This window comes from Urocitellus parryii, chromosome 6 (genome assembly GCF_045843805.1).
Source record: "Urocitellus parryii isolate mUroPar1 chromosome 6, mUroPar1.hap1, whole genome shotgun sequence".
Taxonomy (NCBI): Eukaryota; Metazoa; Chordata; class Mammalia; order Rodentia; family Sciuridae; genus Urocitellus; species Urocitellus parryii.
In genome coordinates this window covers 150,477,512-150,498,447 of record NC_135536.1, presented here as the reverse complement: position 1 = coordinate 150,498,447, position 20,936 = coordinate 150,477,512, and the positions used below count along the sequence as shown (strand labels likewise).

Below are 20,936 nucleotides of genomic sequence, written 5' to 3'. Positions count from 1 at the left end.
CTTAATACTTAATTTTTCTATAAATTGCCAATTTTTAATATTGTTTTTATTTTATTTAACTGTCATTTTCAGAGCTGCAAACAAAGTTGGAGCCTGATTCAATAAATAGTGTCATATTTAGAAGGTCCTTTCAGGTTTTTCTTCTGAAAGTATAACTTTTTATAGGACTGTATCATGGTATTTAGGAATTTTAGTTCTGTTTTCAACCAAAAATCACCTTACTTCCAATTTCTTGGTGTCAAACATAAAATATACTAGGAACTATTCTCCAGTAGTTAGGGCAGAAGTAGTTCTGAATTAACATCAGTGGGGGTTCATCAGTCCATTTTATACAGACCATGAATGTAGACTTGCTTTCCATTCATTTAGAGCAAGTAATGTTTTATGCTAGAAAGTAAAAATTATAGGATTAATTTAACAACCAGTGTTACTCTTGAGGGAAAACAGATTAGATTTATTGAACTTGTAGTTTCTTTTTCAACACCCCAATTTTTTTCTCATTTAAATTAATTGTGGGCTCAAGTATCACTGAAAGTCTCCACTGGCCATCAATTGTGATAAAGCTGCTTCTTATATTTAAGAAGAAAATTATATTATGGCATTTATTTTAGACTTAAATGTATATTCTTTACAAAAACCTGAAGAGCATATTTAACACTTGAAAAAAAAACTTTAACCACTAATTCTTAATTAGGCTATTTTTAATAAATGTTCTTTCTTGGTCTCTAACAGGGGAAACATTATTCAAAGTGTCATCTCTGGACTGGTGCAGTTTTGTAAATTTTTACTTATATGAATGATATAGAAATTGAGATTAAGAACTTCAGACATTTATAGTAGTTTAGCAGAGTCATTTTATGACTATCGGATCTACCAATAGCAAAATTTGGAGTTATGTCTTTGTTTCTTCATTTCAGTGTCCTAATAAGTCATTTCTATTTTAGAAATGTCTCCCTGAAAACAAAACAAAGTCTAGGACACTCCCAATATCAGTGAACCACAGCAAAATGGGTACAAAATTAAAAAAAAAAAAGATGTAAGGGAAAACAGGGACAGAGTGAAGTTTCCAATTTCTACAAGTTTTCTGATAACTGAATTTTTTATTTGAAATCTCCTATTTCCATGACATATATAGTTGTGTTTTCTGATTTACTCTTAATATGCTCTAGTATTTTTTATGGAAAACTAGCTGATTTTTATTATCAATGCCAAACAAGATTTTATATCAATTAAAATCTTTCATTAAGCATAAAGTTACTTTCACATTTGCTACAATCACAGTAAATATGTTTCTTTGTATAAAGGGACAGCCTTTGTTTGGAGTTTAAAATATCCCCAACTGCAAGATTGCATATATAAAACTCCATTTGTTGCTCATATAATAGTGCATTAATCAAATTAAATGTTATACTCTCTAGAATGAGATAAAATGAAAATAATTTACTCATAAGATTCATATTTAAACCATGTTTATTTACAAATTACTATTCTAAGAATTGTAATCCCATTAAGCTTCAATTGGAGCAAAAGTATAATCACTTAAATAAAAGCAGTTGCTTAAACTATAAATGAGAGATAAGTTACTTTTGAAGGCAGATACAAAATATAGTCAGGTTTCCTTTGTGCTTCTGGATGTTCAGTAGCAGGCTCATTTGAAGCTGGAATCAACCCTGAAGGGAACTCACTTCTACTTTCAGAATGCGGGGGTGGGAGGAGGGGGGGGAAGAAATCCAGCTCTTGAGGGGAGATAATGAGGAAAACACTACAGTCCCATTGGGAATGGAGGGGGTGGTGGACCCAGTGGAAAAATATCCTCAAGATGCTCCATACATGTTTCCTGGAGGAGGTGGAGGAAAAAAAGGTCCTCTTCTCATGAACTGACTTCTTGGATCCACTGGAAACAATGGACCTCTGATTGGAAGGAAAGGTGAAAAAGCAAAGCCAGAGCCACTTACTTCATTTTCAGGAGGGAAAGATGAATCAGGCAAATTGGTATCACCAAGATTGACTTTGGTATCATTTCTACTGTATTTAATATCTGAAGACGTAGACCCCTGTCGCGACCCCTTGCTGGCAAGGGAAACACGACACAGGATTCTTCTTTCAGCAGTTTACTCAGGACCTTTGAATCATGATGAGAAAACAGGAACAAGAGAGCAAGGGGTCGGTCTGCCCTGGCTTAAGTACCCAGCCCCGCCAATGAACTAGCACCACGTGGAAGGGTCATAGGTGCAGTGCAGCAGAAGCAGGCCAGAGCCCAGCCCCATAGCCTTACAGGGAGTTGCTTACTTCTAACAACTCTAACCGCTAACGAAGCGGAAGCAGAGACCAGCGCCATATTCAGGGTGCGGTCGCCGGCTCCCAACAGTTCCCCCTTTTTGTTTTACAAGCAACAGGTAAAAGTAGAGGTCCTATCTCCATTGTGCAAAAGTGGCCGTAAATAATGGCCCACTCCTGAGGGGGGCCCTCCCCAGGCGAGTCACCATTCCGACTGATGCCTTTTTCATGGAGGTGGGGCGTCGACATCAAACCCACATGCAATAGGACATGCTTTTCTTGGGACTCAAACCTAAAGCTCCCAAGTGCAGTGCCTTGCCTCGCACCCTGTGCTGTGTCGATCACTTGAGCATGGTGAGCCATGCTTGAGGGGACTGCCCTGCCTCTAAAGCGGCAAAGGCTTGTACAAGCATAAGATTCTGCACCCGCTGCCACTTGCGCTTACGAACCAGACACCACAGGCATAATCCAATGGCAAGTACCAGGACCACAGTCAGTGCACCCATGCCTGCCCATTGCTTCAAGAGACCAAAAGATTTAGATAACCATGAGATTACATCTTTCACCGGAGCAATATGGACTCGCGTCTTATTTACTCTAACAATTTCTTGTCTTAAAAGCATAGTCAGATTATCAAACTCTGCTGACCAGGCCCCTGTAAGCATAGCTCCCAGTTGTCTAGACAAATTAGCGGCCCTAGTCAAGTTATCGAAAGCTAAGGGAGTAATGCATAGTCCATCCATGGGCAGTAAACACCCATGAGTGAGCACTTGACTCAAAATGTCCACTTGGTCTTGTAGTAGATCTACCTGCTGGTTTAGAAGCACAATGCCACGATGTAGATGTTGATTCATCATAGTCTGAGTCTCCATGGCTGTTGCAGCAGTACCCACAAGCTTGTTCACAGCATCAGCAGTAAGCACAGCAATAGCAAGAGCCGCAGCGGCAGTGGCCGCCGCAACAGCAGAAGCTGCAATGGCTGCCACAATGGCTGCAGTTATACCAAAGTCTCTTTTGTTTCTTTGCAATAATACAGGCAAATTATCATCATCAATAGACACAGGTAAAGGCAAGTAGGAGGGCACACGTACTACCACAACAGAGTCCTCCAAAAAGGCATTCCAGCATTGTATAAGTACTACGGGGCAACAATGCCGGTTGTTGAGGAATAGAAGTATTGGCTCTCAATACCTTAGCAGGAAAAACACCATTGATTACAGTAGCATTACCATTTGAATCCCAGGAACCATCACTATCAAACCAGCCCAAAGATTGATTGGTTAACATAATACAAGGTATGAAATCAGAGTAATTAACATGTACAAAGAAACACAATGTGTCAAATAATAAAACAGTAGAAAAGTTATCAATAGCTGCTACAGTATCCATAGGCAAGATCGACCAATCCATGGTGGCAGAGCCATTAGTAGTGAAGAAAAATGGAAGTACACCAGCCTGAGAAGTAATGGGCAATGGATATGGCCACGTCTTTACCACCGCCCAGAGGAGTCGTTCTGCAGTCCAGATGACCTCATGTCCGATCACCATCAGGAGAAGCATCAAGCATCTCATCTTGTTCAAGTTCATTCTTCCTCTCTGACGGAGCTTGAGGAACTTTCCGCACGAGGCGCTCTGGCACCCACAACGGTTCCGTTCGGTCCTGTGGGAAAACACAGACAGAACCTCGTGCCCATGCCAGCACGGGATCAGGCCCATACCATTGTCCAGAAAGTACATCTTTCCACTTAACATGCCCAAAGTTCGGGGCAGAGGGTGAACAGTGCCTAGTCGCAGCAGAGCGCCCTTGGATGTCCAGATTCAAAAAATTAATAGTGAATAGAGCCAAGGAGAGGCGCTCTTTCGGGGTGTGGCCTAAGCCAGTTCCCCCTTTTTGTTTTATTAACATCTCTTTTAGAGTCTTATGAGTGCGCTCTACAATACCCTGACCTTGTGGATTGTAGGGTAAACCATGGACAAGCTGGATACCCATCTGGTTGGAAAAGGAAGAAAATTGTCGTCCAGTATACGCTGGACCATTGTCCGTCTTAATGGTCTGTGGTAATCCCCATGCTGCCCAGGCTTCAAAGCAATGCGTGATAACATTTCCAGCATTTTCACCAGACAAAGCAGAAGCATGGATAATGCCAGAACAAGTATCTACAGACATGTGGACATATTTAAGTTTGCCAAAGTCGGGAACATGAGTGACATCCATTTGCCATATAGTTAAAGGCCGCAAACCATGAGGAAGAGGGATGAAGTAAAATGATACAATACATCCCACAGAAGAGGGATGATGTAAAATGATACAATTAGGACAATCCAATACAATCTGCCGAGCATCAGCACGAGAGATAGTAAAGCGCTTCTGGAGTGCTCGTGCATTAATATGAAATTTACTATGAAAGTTTCTAGCTTGATCTAAGGAGGAAACAGGGAACACCCAAGAAGGACGAGTAGCAAGATCAGCTTGGGCATTGCCAGCAGAAAGAGTACCCGGTAAACCTGTGTGGGCTCGAATATGCAAGGGGTAAAAACAGGCGGAGCGATTCCAAATCAATGTTTGAAGATGGAGAAAAAGGGAAGACATTACTCCTGATGTGTGTATGGGACCCACTGCTTCCAACACTTTTAAAGCTATTGTTGAAAGCAAAGGCAAACCTCTCTGAATGGGTCCCATGAGCTGCATTTGAGCATTAATGGCCCGTATATCATGTAATAACTGCCATTTTCCAGACTTTTTCTTAATAATAAATATGGGTGTATTCCATGGAGAAGTGGAGGATTTCATATGTCCCAACTTTAATTGTTCTTGTACTAAAGCATGAGCCGCAATCAATTTTTCAGAGGAGAGCGGCCACTGAGGCACCCATACTGGCTCCCCTGATTTCCAGGTAATGGGCACCTGATCCTCAGCGGCCCCTAAGAAAAACCCAGCCCATATCTATTAAGTTTTTGTTGAGGTTCTAAGGGATGTCTACGTCCTTGCAAATTTTTTCCTAATCCAAGACCTGGTCTATATCCCATGTCTTGCATTATCTTTTGGGCAACTGCTGAGTATTCACCACTAAGTTGAAACCCCGTGTCCTTCATAAGATCACGTCCCCATAGGGAGATTGGGAGATCAAGCACATATGGTTGAAAAGTGCCAGAATGTCCTTCAGAATCCTTCCATGACAAATGCCTACAGCTGACTTGTGGAGCTTGAGCGTATCCTAAACCTCTTAGTGATTGATCTGAGAGTTGCACCGGCCACCCCTTTGACCAGTCCTTTAATGCAATTATGCTAAGATATGCTCCAGTATCTAGTAATCCTAAAATTGATTTGCCTTCTATAGTTAACTTTAAAGTAGGATGGTCATTCATATCTAAGGACAAGTAAACACAATTCCCTCCGGTGGTTCCAATCTCATCACTTGTCCTTAAAAAGGAATCAGCAGGAAAGCGGGTATGTAAACTGGGTAAAATTAGCAATTGAGCAATCCGGTCTCCTGGGGAGATGGACACAATGCCTTTTGGAGCTTCCACCATAACCTTCACTGTTCCCACCATATCCGGATTAATAATCCCAGGGAAAACATGAAGGCCTTGTAAAATAGAGGAAGCACGCCCAATTAACAAACCCACAGTGCCAGGTGGCAAAGGTCCTTTGAACTCAGTTTCCACCAGTTGGACTCCCATTTTAGGTGTTAATACGAGTCTGGAGGCGGAACAGAGGTCCAATCCCGGGGCACCTGTAGTGGCTCTCTGATGATGCAGGGACGGCCATGACTCGTTCTACATTGTCCCATTCTCCTTTGCCCCATATATTTGTGGGCCCTGGGGTTGGGGGCTCCCCCGACCGTTTTTTGACATGTTTCTATCTTGTAAGGGCTGACCATGTATATCTCTGACAGACCTACACTCATTAGCCCAATGTTTTCCCTTTTTACATCTAGGGCACAAGCCTGGCGGATGGCTAGCAGAATTGGACTCAATTTTAGATGCTCCCCTTTTATTAGGACATTCTCGTTTAAAATGTCCTCCTTGACCGCACTTAACTTTCCGGCAACAGGGCTGGACTTACGAGAGAGTTGAAGAACAGCAGCAGCAAGGCCTGCATTAGTTAAGGGCCCACCTATTTCTCTACAGACTTTCATCTAAGCCTCTATGCCTTTATTTTTATAAGGAGTAACAGCTGCCTTACATTCTTTAGTACATTGCTCAAAAACAAGTTGCTTAATCAAAGGCATGGCTCTATCGGGATCACCAAAGATTTTTCCCGCAGCATCCACCATCCTAGCAACAAAGTCTGAGAAAGGTTCTGTAGGGCCCTGAATAATTTTAATCAGATTGCCAGACACTTCTCTATTTGGGAGTGACTTCCATGCACGGATACAAATGTTATTAATCTGTTCATATACTTCAGGAGGATATCCCGTTTGTTGATTGGCAAACCTGCCCTGCCCCAAAAGCATATATTTATCCCAGGCGGGGCGTCCCGCCACATGATTTTGGGCAGCCTGCTCTACCGCGCCCTCTAGCATAAATGCTCTCCAGTCCAAATATTTGCCTGGGGAAACACATGCGTGCACCAGACTAGCCCAATCTGAGGGGGCCATGCAAAATCTGGCAAGCCCCTCTACCTGAGTAAGAGTGAAAGCAGCATCTATACCATAAGTGCGAACGGATTCTGCCAAGGTTTTAATTATTTTAAAATTTAAAGGCTGAGAATAGGAAGATGGCGGCGAAGGGAGTGCATCACCCCAGGGCGCCGCATCACTAAGTGGGAGAAAGACGATGCAAAACAGCTGAAGGATATCTTTGGGAAGTTCCAGTGAAATTGAGGTGCTCCAGAATCTAGTGGACAGATTTCCATCGTGCGAAGTTCGGCTCTGAGAGCTCCATTTCCCCACACGGAGGGTCGCATAGCCTGACAGGCGATCGCCTGGAGGCTGGAGTCTGTGGCGCGTGCCGGGGAGCGGCAGGGTGCCAGAGCGGGGGAACAGCGATACGGATATTGGGGGGCTCCTGCCAGTGGTACATCGGAGCCCTTAGTGCTGAGTTCCGGCTTTGAAACAGAGGAGAGAAGCGGCCCAGTTTGGTTCCAGACACCTGTCGGACCACAGTGGAGGACAGCAGCCGCCATTTCGGAGAGATGATGTAATCATCCCCGTGTTCTACTGATCTCAGCCCATTCAACTACGGAACAGGTGATTTCAGGCTGGTATTTGCCTGCGTCTAGCAGACAGATTTCTTTCTCAGGCTCGGGGCGGGGGTTCTTGTGGAGAATACTCCTAGAGGCGCGTGCTGGGCAAGGCGTGCGCTGGGCACTGAGCAGCTGGATTCGGGTTCCCGGGGCTAACCTGGCCCAGGTCTGAGGAAACTGCGGAGACTGCCGGTGGAGGCCAGCTCCAAGTGGAGCGTGTGCTGAGCTTGGGGCGACTGGGTTCTGACTCCCGGAACAGTTTTGGCCTGGGGCTGGGGAACCCGTGGGGGTCGTTCCCTGGAGCCAGCTCCCAGCGGAGAGTGTATCGGGATCTGAGAGGCGGGGTTCCGGCTACCTAAGCTGCTTTGGCCCAAGGCTAGGGAATCTGCGGTGACTGCTTCTCAAACAGGGTCCGGCGGGGTGCTGTAGGGGCAGAGTGGAGCTTTCACCTGCGCCCAGAGCAGGCCAAGCGACCCGCCGGCGTGGTACCATGACACCCCAAAAGCAGCTGGGGCTGAAGAGAGCAGCCGCCCACGCCTAGAATAGGACCAGCGATTCCGTGGCGCGGTAGCCAAGTAACCTCATTTGGAGTAGGGGCTGTGCAGAGCTGACATCCGAGCAAGCAGGGCAGGCAGACCTGCTGCCAACTGGCAAGACAGGCCAGGTAGCTTGCCAGCGGGGTGGACACGTAACACCGAGGCAGTTGCGTCACACTGGTTGGAGTGGGGGTGGAGCAGGGTCGCCGCCCGGGTCCGGAGGGGGCTCAGCGACCCGTTGGAGAGGAAGTCAGGTATCCCCATTGGGAGTGGGGGCTGTGCAGAACTGCGACCCACCGGCCTAGAGGTCTGCCAGCGCGGTAGACTCGTCACACCAATTGGAGTGGGGGCCCAGCAGAGCCGCCACCCACATCCAGATCAGGACCGACGACCCCAGGGCGTGGTAGTTACGTTACCACAATTGGAGTGGGGGCAGAGCAAAGCCACCACCCGTGCCCGCAGCAGGGGCAGACCTGCGACCGATCAGCAGGGTAGACAGACCACCATAATTAGAGGAGGAGCACAGCCAATACCCGCCCTGCAAGGGAGACTTCCCAACTATACAAGAGCAACATAAATAAACAGGGGGTAAATTTCAAAAACACAACAGTTGCACCAAGCAGAAAGAAACGCGAGCAGTATGAAAAGACAAGGAAAGAAAGGACCACAAGCAATGCAGGTCAACTAAACTTTAGAAGAGGTAATAGCTGCAACAGATGGAATGTCAGATAAAGAGATCAGGATTTATATGCTTCAGATGATCTGGAGTCTCAAGGAAGACATGAAACAGCAAAATCAGACAATGAAAGATCACATTGACAAACAAATCCAGGAAGTAAAAGATCAATTTCACAGGGAGATAGAGGTAATAAAAAACAAACAAATAGAAATCCTAGAAATGCAGGAACAATAAACCAACTTAAAAACTCAATTGAGAATACTACCAGCAGAGTAGATCACTTACAAGAGAGAACATCAGACAATGAAGACAAAGTATTTCAACTGGAAAAGAACATAGACAGCTCAGCAAGTCTGCTAAGAAACCATGAGCAGAACATCCAAGAATTATAGGATAATATCAAAAGACCAAATTTAAGAGTCATTGGGATACAGGAAGGCACAGAGCTCCAAACCAAAGGAATAAAAAGTCTATTCAGTGAAATAATACGAGAAAACTTCCCAGACTTGAAGAATGAGACAGAATCCCAAATCCTAGAAGCCTACAGGATGCCGAATGTGCAAAATCGTAAGAGATCCACACCTAGACACATTATAATGAAAATGTCCAACATACAGAATAAGGAGAGAATTTTAAAAGCTGCAAGATAAAGAAAGCAGATTACATTTAGGGGTAAACCAATCAGGATAACAGCTGATCTCTCAACACAGACTCTGAAAGCTAGAACATCCTGGAATAACATATTTCAAACACTGAAAGAAAATGGTTTCCAACCAAGATTCGTGTATCCGGTGAAATTAAGCTTCAGATTAGAAGATGAAATTAAAACCTTCCACGATAAACAAAAGTTAAAAGAATTCGCAGCTAGAAAACCATCTCTTAAAAAAATCCTTGGCAAAACATTACAGGAAGAGGAAATGGAAAATAACATTGAAAACCAACAATGGGAGATAGGACAGTAAAGGGGGGAAAGTAGTCAAAGAGGATAACAAATCAGGGTTAGTAACATCAATAAACAAATATGGCTAGAAGAACAAACCATATCTCAATAATAACCCTAAATGTTAATGGCTTAAACTCACCAATTAAGAGACACAGGCTAGTAGAATGGATCACAAAACAAGACCCAACAATATGCTGTCTACAGGAGACGCATCTGATAGGAAAAGATATTCATAGACTGAAGGTGAAAGGTTGGGAAAAATCATACCACTCAAATGGACTGCGGAAACAAGCAGGAGTGGCCATACTCATATCTAATAAAACAGATTTCAAGCCAAAGTTAATCAAAAGGGACAAAGAAGGACACTTCATACTGCTCAAGGGAACCATACACCAACAAGACATAACAATCATAAATATATATGCCCCAAATAATGGTGCAGCTGTGTTCATCAAGCAAACTCTTTTCAAGTTCAAGAGTCTAATAGACCACCATACAATAATCATGGGAGACTTCAACACACCTCTGTCACCACTGGACAGATCTTCCAAACAAAAGTTAAATAAGGAAACTATAGACCTCAATAACACAATTAACAACCTAGACTTAATTGACATATATAGACTATACCACCCAACATCAAGTAGTTACACTTTTTTCTCAGCAGCACATGGAACCTTCTCAAAAATAGACCATATATTATGTCACAGGGCAACTCTTAGACAATATAAAGGGGTAGAGATAATACCATGCATCTTATGTGATCATAATGGAATGAAACTGAAAATCAATGAAAAAAGAAGGAAGGAAAAATCAAGCATCACTTGGAGAATGAACAATAGGTTGCTGAGTGATCAATGGGTTTTAGAAGACATTAAGGAGGAAATTAAAAACTTCCTGGAGTTAAATGAAAACACAGACACAACATATCGGAATCTATGGGACACATTGAAAGCAGTTCTAAGAGGAAAATTCATTGCTTGGAGTTCATTCCTCAAAAAAAGAAAAAACCAACAAATAAATGATCTCATACTTCATCTCAAAATCCTAGAAAAAGAAGAGCAAAACAACAGCAAAAGAAGTAGAAGGCAAGAAATAATTAAAATCAGAGCTGAAATTAATGAAATTGAAACAAAAGAAACAATTGAAAAAATTGACAAAACTAAAAGCTGGTTCTTTGAAAAAATAAATAAAATTGACAGACCCTTAGCCATGCTAACGAAGAGAAGAAGAGAGAGAATGCAAATTACTAGCATACGGGATGAAAAAGGCAATATCACAACAGACACTTCAGAAATACAGAAGATAATCAGAAATTATTTTGAATCCTTATACTCCAATAAAATAGAAGATAGTGAAGGCATAGATAAATTCCTTAAGTCTTATGATCTGCCCAGATTGGGTCAGGAGGATATTGACAACCTAAACAGACCAATAACAATAGAGGAAATAGAAGAAACCATCAAAAGACTACCAACTAAGAAAAGCCCAGGACCGGATGGGTATACAGCAGAGTTTTACAAAACCTTTAAAGAGGAACTAACACCAATACTTTTCAAGCTATTTCAGGAAATAGAAAAAGAGGGAGAACTTCCAAATTCATTCTACGAGGCCAACATCACCCTGATTCCGAAACCAGACAAAGACACTTCAAAGAAAGAAAACTACAGACCAATTTCTCTAATGAACCTTGACGCAAAAATCCTCACTAAAATTCTGGCGAATTGGATTCAAATACATATCAAAAAAATTATACACCATGATCAAGTAGGATTCATCCCTGGGATGCAAGGCCGGTTCAATATACGGAAATCAATAAATGTTATTCACCACATCAATAGACTTAAAAATAAAAACCATATGATCATCTCAATAGATGCAGAAAAGCATTCGACAAAGTACAGCATCCCTTTATGTTCAAAACTCTAGAAAAATTAGGGATAACAGGATCATACCTCAACATTGTAAAAGCAATCTATGATAAGCCACAGGCCAGCATCATTCTGAATGGAGAAAAATTGAAAGCATTCCCTCTAAGATCTGGTACAAGACAGGGATGCCCTCTCTCACCACTTCTGTTCAACATAGTCCTGGAAACACTGGCCAGAGCAATTAGACAGACGAAAGAAATTAAAGGCATAAAAATAGGAAAAGAAAACTTAAATTATCACTATTTGCAGATGATATGATTCTATACCTAGCAGACCCAAAAGGGTCTACAAAGAAGCTATTAGAGCTAATAAATGAATTCAGCAAAGTGGCCGGATATAAGATCAACACACATAAATCAAAGGCATTCCTGTATATCAGCAACAAATCCTCTGAAACGGAAATGAGGAAAACTACTCCGTTCACAGTATCCCCCCCAAAAAATAAAATACTTGGGAATCAACCTAACAAAAGAGGTGAAAGATTTATACAATTAAAATTACAGAACACTAAAGAAAGATATAGAAGAAGACCTTAGAAGATGGAAAAATATACCCTGCTCATGGATAGGCAGAACCAACATCATCAAAATGGCGATATTACCAAAAGTTCTCTATAAGTTCAATGCAATGCCAATCAAAATCCCAACAGCATTTCCTGTAGAAATAGATAAAAGAATCATGAAATTCATATGGAATAATAAAAGACCCAGAATAGCAAAAACAATGCTAAGCAGGAAGTGTGAATCAGGCGGTATAGCGATACCAGACTTCAAACTATACTACAGAGCAATAGTTACAAAAACAGCATGGTACTGGTACCAAAACAGGCGGGTGGACCAATGGTACAGAATAGAGGACACAGTAACCAATCCACAAAACTACAACTATCTTATATTTGATAAAGGGGCTAAAAGCATGCAATGGAGGAAGGATAGCATCTTCAACAAATGGTGCTGGGAAAACTGGAAACCCATTTGCATCAAAAAGAAGCTGAATCCCTATCTCTCGCCATGCACAAAAGTTAACTCAAAATGGATCAAGGAGCTTGATATTAAATCAGAGACACAGCATCTGATAGAAAAAAAAGTTGGTTATGATCTACATACTGTGGGATCGGGCCCCAAATTCCTCAATAGGACACCCATAGCGCAAGAGTTAACAACTAGAATCAACAAATGGGACTTACTCAAACTAAAAAGTTTTTTCTCAGCAAAAGAAACAATAAGAGAGATAAACAGGGAGCCTACATCCTGGGAACAAATCTTTACTCCACACACTTCAGATAGAGCCCTAATAACCAGAATATACAAAGAACTCAAAAAATTAGACAATAAGATTACAAATAACCCAATCAATAAATGGGCCAAGGACCTGAACAGAGACTTCTCAGAGGAGGACATGCAATCAATCAATAAGTACATGACAAAATGCTCACCATCTCTAGCAGTCAGAGAAATGCAAATCAAAACTATCCTAAGATACCATCTCACTCCAGTAATATTGGCAGCCATTAGGAAGTCAAACAACAATAAGTGCTGGAGAGGATGCGGGGAAAAGGGCACTCTTGTTCATTGCTGGTGGGACTGCAAATTGGTGCAGCCAATTTGGAAAGCAGTATGGAGATTTCCTGGAAAGCTGGGAATGGAACCACCATTTGACCCAGCTATTCCCCTTCTCGGTCTATTCCCTAAAGACCTAATAAGAGCATGCTACAGGGACACTGCTACATCGATGTTCATAGCAGCACAATTCACGATAGCAAGATTGTGGAATCAGCCTAGATGCCCTTCAATAGATGAATGGATAAAAAAAATGTGGCATTTATACACAATGGAGTATTACTCTGCATTAAAAAATGACAAAATCATAGAATTTGGAGGGAAATGGATGGCATTAGAGCAGATTATGCTAAGTGAAGCTAGTCAATCTTTAAAAAACAAATACCAAATGACCCCTTTATATAAGGGGAGTAAACAAGGACAGGGTAGGGACGAAGAGCTTGAGAAGAAGATTTACATTAAACAGGGATGGGAGGTGGGAGGGAAAGGGAGTGAGAAGGGAAATCGCATGGAAATGGAAGGCGATCCTCAGGGTTATACATAAGGACATATAAGAGGAAAGGAGGGGTAAGACAAGATAATACAAATAGAAGAAATGATTTACAGTAGAAGGGATAGAGAGAGAAAAGGGGAGGGGAGGGGAGGGGAGGGGGGATAGTAGAGAATAGGACAGACAGCAGAATACATCAGACACTAGAAAGGCAATATGTCAATCAATGGAAGGGTAACTGATGTGATACAGCAATCTGTATACGGGGTAAAATTGGGAGTTCATAACCCACTTGAATCAAACTGTGAAATATGATGTATGAGGAACTATGTAATGTTTTGAACGACCAACAATAAAAAAATATTAAATAAACAAATAAGTAAATTAAAGTAAAAAAAAAAAGAATATATCAGACACTAGAAAGGCAATTTGTCAATCAATGGAAGGGTAACTGATGTGATTCAGCAATCTGTATACGGGGTATAATTGGGAGTTCATAACCCACTTGAATCAAATTGTGAAATATGATGTATTAAGAACTATGTAATGTTTTGAACGACCAACAATAAAAAAAAAAGATTAGAAACATCCAAATTCTACTAAAAGGAAGCTAGTTCACTGAATTACAAAATACCATGTATCCACATGATAAGACATATTTACATATTCTTCATATTACATTCATGAAGAAATATTTACAGACATTCAAAAGTGTTCACATAATAGAGAGGACATATGTATATTTACCTGTATATGTACAACTAAATAAAGTATAGTCATTCACCACATAACAACAATTTAGCCAATGATGGACTGCAGATACAATAGTGGTCCTCTGAGATTATGAACTGAAAAATTATTTGTAGGGCAACACATTACTCATGTATTTATGGTGATGCTAAACAAACCTACTGTGTCACACTAGTTGAAAAAATATGGAACATACAATTATGAATAATAAATAATCCTTGATAACAATATAAAAAAAAATTTAAAGGCTCATGGTATCTTCCCCTATTAGCGTCCTGAAAAACCGGGTATGCTAGTCCCATGTCTGTATTAACTGTTCTCCAAACTTGTGCATGAAAAGTTCTCCTGGAGCTTTGGACTCCCCCCACATATGAGAGCGGTGCAACAAGCACTGCACCTTCTTCTAAATTCTCAGCCTCCTCTTCAAAATTAGATTCATCAAAATTAGATTTATCCCCCTTCTCACAGTAGGCTTTCATGCTTTGTGTCTCCCTTTTTTTCTTTTTCATTTTTATCTTAGGTAGTTGTTGTAACAATATATCAAGGTCCTCAGAACTCTCTGAGCCGCTTGTGTCCTCGGGTGTTTTTAGTTCGGTCAAGTCTGGACAGAGCCTTCTCCTATTTTTATTTTCAGGCTCTTTTGCCTTTTCACTACTCTTACTCTTAATACTCTCTGCCACTTCACTATGTGACCCCTCAGATTTTTCCTCATGTAGTTGTTCAAGAATGGCCTGACCCTCACCCACAGCTTCCTGGCATTTACCGCCTGCTATACATCCTCTAACCAACTTCCAAAGTGGTATAATGCCATCCTCTAAAGTACCTTGCTCATAAGCGAAATCCAGATCTTTCCCTAATTTGTCCCAGCTGGGAATCATAAGACTCCCTGAAAAAGCAAACCAAGGAGCTGCTATATCAGCTTCTCTTAAAAACATCTGCAAAGTGCTCTGCTTTACCTTAAGTCCTTTTGAACGTAGCAGCCCATCCAGGGCCAACAAAATTGGGCTTGAAGAGGTAGCACCCATAATGTTTTCAAAGCTATAAAGAAGGTGAAAGTACAAAAGCCCCTCTCTCTCTTTATCTACAGAGGAGCGTCCCGTTCTATTATTTTCCCCGCTCTCAATTTACAGAGGTGCGTCCCGCTATTTGCTTGCGGATTCCCACTTTACCTGGGAACTTACCGGTGCACCACCCTGACTGCTGAAAGTTCTGGATCCTGGGTTCGAGGAATATTCTTCCCCGCTCGGGCCACCAACTGTCGCGACCCCTCGCCAGCAAGGGAAACACGACACAGGATTCTTCTTTCAGCAGTTTACTCAGGACCTTTGAATCATGATGAGAAAACAGGAACAAGAGAGCGAGCGGTCGGTCTGCCCTGGCTTAAGTACCCAGCCCCGCCAATGAACTAGCACCACGTGGAAGGGTCATAGGTGCAGCGCAGCAGAAGCAGGCCAGAGCCCAGCCCCATAGCCTTACAGGGAGTTGTTTACTTCTAACAACTCTAACCGCTAACGAAGCGGAAGCAGAGACCAGCGCCATATTCAGGGTGCGGTCGCCAGCTCCCAACAGACCCCTCCATTTTTTTCCAAAGGCAGCATAGTGGAACTTTTGAATTCTGCTGATACAGATGGTGTACCAAAATTAGAATGACATCCATCTTGCCTTTGTAGAGGAAGCTGTGGATCAGAATATGTTTGGCCTGGTGGAGGGATCATTATCATATGGGCCTGTTAACATGGAGATGCCAGGGGTCCAGTGTCAGAGGTGCTCTCTGAGGATCAGTTAACCTGTTTCAGTTTGATTCTCTTCTTTCATTGCTGGTCGGATGATCCAGAGAATTCTCTGGGCCCCGTGAGCCTCTTCCTTCTCTCACTGGCACCAAAGGTGAGAGTATGAGTGGACCTTTCTTTTCCACATAAGAAGGTCTCATTTCACATGAAGGTCAACTCAATGGTGAGGGACCATTTGGAGAATGACCTCTGCCAAAGGCTGTATTGGAAACATCAAGTGCAGAAGGATCTTTTTCTGCAACTTTAAATTTGAACTCCGTTTCAGTTGATTTTTGTCTGTTGTGATCATTTTGTTTTCTTAAATCATTGAGGTATCTTTCAGCACTCTGAACTGCCAATTCATTACCATGAGTTTTTTTTCTCATAGTACTTAACATGCTCCTGATAAAAATGAATGGTTCTCTTCAATTATTCTTCAAGATTATTGGCTCATTTTCTATAGGTCTCCAGCGGTTTAGTTGTATGGCTGACCTTTTCTTCCACTTTGGAAAGTTTTACTTCTTGCTCTACCTGGTAATTTTCTCTCTCTTATTAGTTTCCATTGGAGTTTCATTACATTTTCTTGATATAGTTCCATCATGACTTTAAATTTCTGCTAAAGATTCTGATTCTCACTTTCAAACTGTGTATTTTCTGCCTGAAAAGATGCTTGTTCTAAGATTTTAATATGTCCTATAATACCTTCCTTTGATTCAATTACTTCAGATAATAAAGTAAAAATTTGATTTCCTTCTCTTTCTAAGGTTTTAAAAGAGGTCTTTAACTTTGCAACATAAACCAGTTTCTTCAAAGACCCTTTTGCCTGATCTTCAAAGTGAGCACCAATTTCTGATTCACTCTCCATTTCCAACTCCAAGTTACCATCATCTTTTAGGACTTCTGCAAGCACAGGAGCCCAAACTTTCATCTGCAGCAAGTGTTCAGTCAGAGATTTAATGTGATTTTCTTTTTCTCTTAGAACTTGCTCTGCATGTTCTTTAGAGTGTTCAAGTGTCATTTTCTGTTTATTGAGGCCATTCACTTTTTCTTTCCATACTTCAACTTCATGTAAAAGCTGTTTCTGACTTACCTGAGGGTAAAAATTTTCATTCAAAGCCTCTTTTATTGCTACTGTAACTGCTTCTTTATTCATTTTAAATATTCTCAAGGTTGTTTCAGCTTGAAATTTGAGGGATTTTGATTCGTCTTCTAGGGACTTAATTATTTTTAATATATCCACCATCAATTCATCCTGTTGAAAATGTTTAGTTTTCTCTTCTTTTAGCTCTTTTTCTAGAAAGAGTATTTCATTCTCAAGTTTAGATATGTACCTATCCAGGTTTTCATATATTGTCTCCAAATTTTCTGATTTTATTGACTTCTTCTCCAAAATGGCATCCTTTAAAGATGACTCCAAGTCTTCATAGTCTTTTTGAACAAGACTAATCTTTTCAAGTAGTTCACATTTTTCTTCAATTAGTCCAGAAAGTTTTAGAGCAAGCTGTTTTTCTCTTCTCATGTAATGCCTGCTTCTCACAGACTGATAACTTCTCCACAAAAACAAGAGAACAACAAAAAATCCAATAGTTGAACATAACACCAATTCCCAGGGACAGCCATAAGGAATAGGGTGTGTTTCCATGTCTTCAGACAAGGCAGACCACAACCCTGCTTACTTCTTTCAGGACCACCCCCAAGTAGGGCTGAGGGGAAGCCATTGCCCCTCCATCATGCTAAGGCTACTTTGACTATTACCTCTGCTACCACACCATGACTAGCCATGCCAAAACAGGCTGTGGACACTCAGACCTTTTGTCAGGAGCAAACATGCACCAGGCAACGGAGCAGATCATTGTGAACCAGCGGTTGGGGGGGGGGGACTCCATGCATGGGTATGGGGAACCCTGGTCATGGTCTCCCAGGGGCCTAGCACACTCATGCTGCCTATCAGAGAAGTCTTTGCCTCTTCACTCTGCTGTGAATCTTGAAGCAGCAAAGGTTCAAGCCTGTTCCAATCAAGCCAGAGAGGAGTTCTTTCCAGGTCACCCACCCATTGGTTTGGTTTAGGCTAGAACTTATTATGTACCATTCTGTACAGTCATAATATCACCCAGCTTGATGTCACTAAAATTCTAAAGCTCTGTAAAAAATTTAAAGATCTAGTATGTCGTATATTTATATTTGTACCACTTGTCCTTTTGTTTTAATGATTCATTCCTTTCCCTCCCCTCCTGTCCCCTATCTCCTTCCTTCCTTCCTTTCTTCCTTCCTTCCTTCCTTTCTTCCTTCCTTCCTTCCTTTCTTCCTTCCTTCTTCATTTCCTTTTCTTGCAGTGTTGGTGGTTAAATTTCAAGGCCTAGTACATGCTGCACAAGCTCTCTAGCACTGAGCTACATCTCCAGGCCTGTTGACACTTTCTGTAGAAGCCATGTGAATTATTGCCATAGAAAACTTCTCGTGTTAGACTATTTTAAAGGTAATTTTAGAAGAGTGCAAACATGGGCACAAATCAGTTTTGATAAGTTATTTTTAAGAAGTACAGCATATGTAATGTTTCTAAAAAGAAGGAGCTTACAACTTGAGTTGGTTTTCATGTCAGTTATTGTAGACTACTATTTATTTAAGAGTCATCAAAATCTTTTTTCAGATGTTCTTTTCACTTCTCATAGGATGTAAATACTTCTAAGCAAACTGGTCATTATAAATATATAGCAATGAAAAGGATAAGATAAGTCAGTGTTTGCATCAAACAAAACAGAATATAATGTTGCATGGGATTCTCACACAAAGACAGGGGACATCAGGGTATTCAATAGGAAGCAGTGTTTATTTGTGTGCATCCAGCTTCAGAGTATTCTTATTCAAAGGCTCAGCATTTAGTGTAGGGAATTATCCCTTATATATTCTAGTTAGTTTCCTTTTACATATTAGCCTTTGCCTTCATATAAGGTAATACACATTCCTGTTTGGGCATTCTATTTCTATATTACAAAGTAGCAAGAATGTCCAAAACTGATTTCTGGAGGGCTCACAATGATATAGACAGCATCATATTCTCTTTCTTTTGTTCTGAGAAATCTGTACCACAAAATGTAGCTCAGTAGTAAAGCACCCTTGGCTTCTATTCCCAGTACCAAACCAAACAAATGGCAGTTGCACTTCATTTAGGGCAGAGAATTTAGTATTATAATGAGTTAGAGTGAGCAAAGTTTACCCTAGGTCACTTTAGAAAAGGAGCTGTGTATCTTTGACTTATTTAAGCTGGTTCTTCCAGGCCTTTTCTAAAGAGCAGTTTCTGAAACAAAGAAACAACTTCAAGTGATAGCAGTGAGCAGCCCTCTACCTGCAATCACAAGTGTTTCACTTTGCAGACTGTTTCCTTGTGGGGAGAAAAGTCTGAACGGGGGCAAAACTTGACATCTGGAAACCTTGGGGGATCCCCTTCCTCTTAGCTATTCTAACCAACTCCCTGGCAGCACCTCTAGTATCTAAGATGCAGAGATTTCGAATGGCCTCCAAAGCTAGGACATTGAGCCCTGATTCCAGGCCCTGACCTCATGCCATATCCATGGGTTGTGGTTGTTTTCTAGGGCACCTAAAGGCACTGATTTTGGAGGATTTCACTTTTATCCCACTCTATGCCATCAAGTTCACTGAGGGCTTCTATTGCAGTAACTGGAATTGGGGAGGAGTTTCTCCAGAAAGGAGATTCAGCCTCCCAAGCAGGCTGTCTTGACATTGACCCTACAGAATGCAGTGCCCTTGGAGCTACTCAGTAGGTCACCTTTGAGCTGTAACTTATGGGGTTGAGTCTTAGCAATTGTTGCCAGACAGGTGTTTCTCCCTTGTGCCCAGGATCTCCCTCGCTGAGGCAGTAGTTACACTTTGATGGAGACTGAAGGCCATCTAGGTGCCAGCCACTCACTTTTCTCACTTCCTCTGCCCACTGGTATCAGAATCAGATTTCTCACAGCCTTTTGCCCAAGGCCCAGGTGACCCAGGAGGCTTTAAAGGTTAGTTACATTCTGAAAAGGGACACCTTTGTTCTGAGAGGCTGCAGTGATAGGAATCACCTGCACGTTTTCTTCTAGACCATCTTGACAATGGGGTTGTGATGGGTGTAGTCAGGAATTCCTTTAAATCCGCTGTCATTTGTGGCTAGAGACTGACCCAGAATCCTGTTGTCCTAGGCTAGAGAAAGCATATTTGAGCACATTATAAAGAAATTGTTGGTTAGGGGTATAAAGGGTGTGGGGAAGCTTGAAAACACCTCTGAAGACCTTCTTGGGACACTTGGTGAGAGGTGCCAAGAGGAGAGGCAGGGCTCCTGACACACCAGCTCATGAGCCATTGCTACTCAATAGCCATAGATTAAAAGCCACATCTTCATGCAGTGGCAACTGCTAAGTGGTGACTGAAGCACAGAAGGCCAGAGCAGTTCAGGTCTTGGTGGGAAGGTTTCAGGGTCCAGCAGTGAAGTCAGGCTTGCTGGCACTCACTGGTATGAATCAAGAGGTGGTAGCTAAGCTCTCCAGGCCCTGAGTGTGGATAAGGGGAGAGATACAATCTGATACAAATAGCTCCTTCTTATTCTGGGACTTCTGACCTTTTCTGAGTATAACAGTTAGATTCTGGCATGTGCAGAATCATATGTAATAAAAGAGAAACTGTCACTGAGAGATGACTTGTGAGATGTCCAAGTCACACATCTCAGGAGTGGGTCAACCCGGGTTGAATCCAGGCATTGTCTCTTGACCCAGTCCCTCACACACTCAGCTCAGGGAGCTGCTGTCCGTGGTGTGTCAATGGCTCTA

The 20,936-nt window shown here is 41.9% G+C and overlaps 1 pseudogene; it reads right to left on the bottom strand.

Moving 5' to 3' along the window:
• Positions 1 to 1,814: 1,814 nt before the first annotated feature.
• On the bottom strand, positions 1,815 to 17,840 carry LOC113185833 (melanoma inhibitory activity protein 2-like; annotated as a pseudogene).
• Positions 17,841 to 20,936: the final 3,096 nt, after the last annotated feature.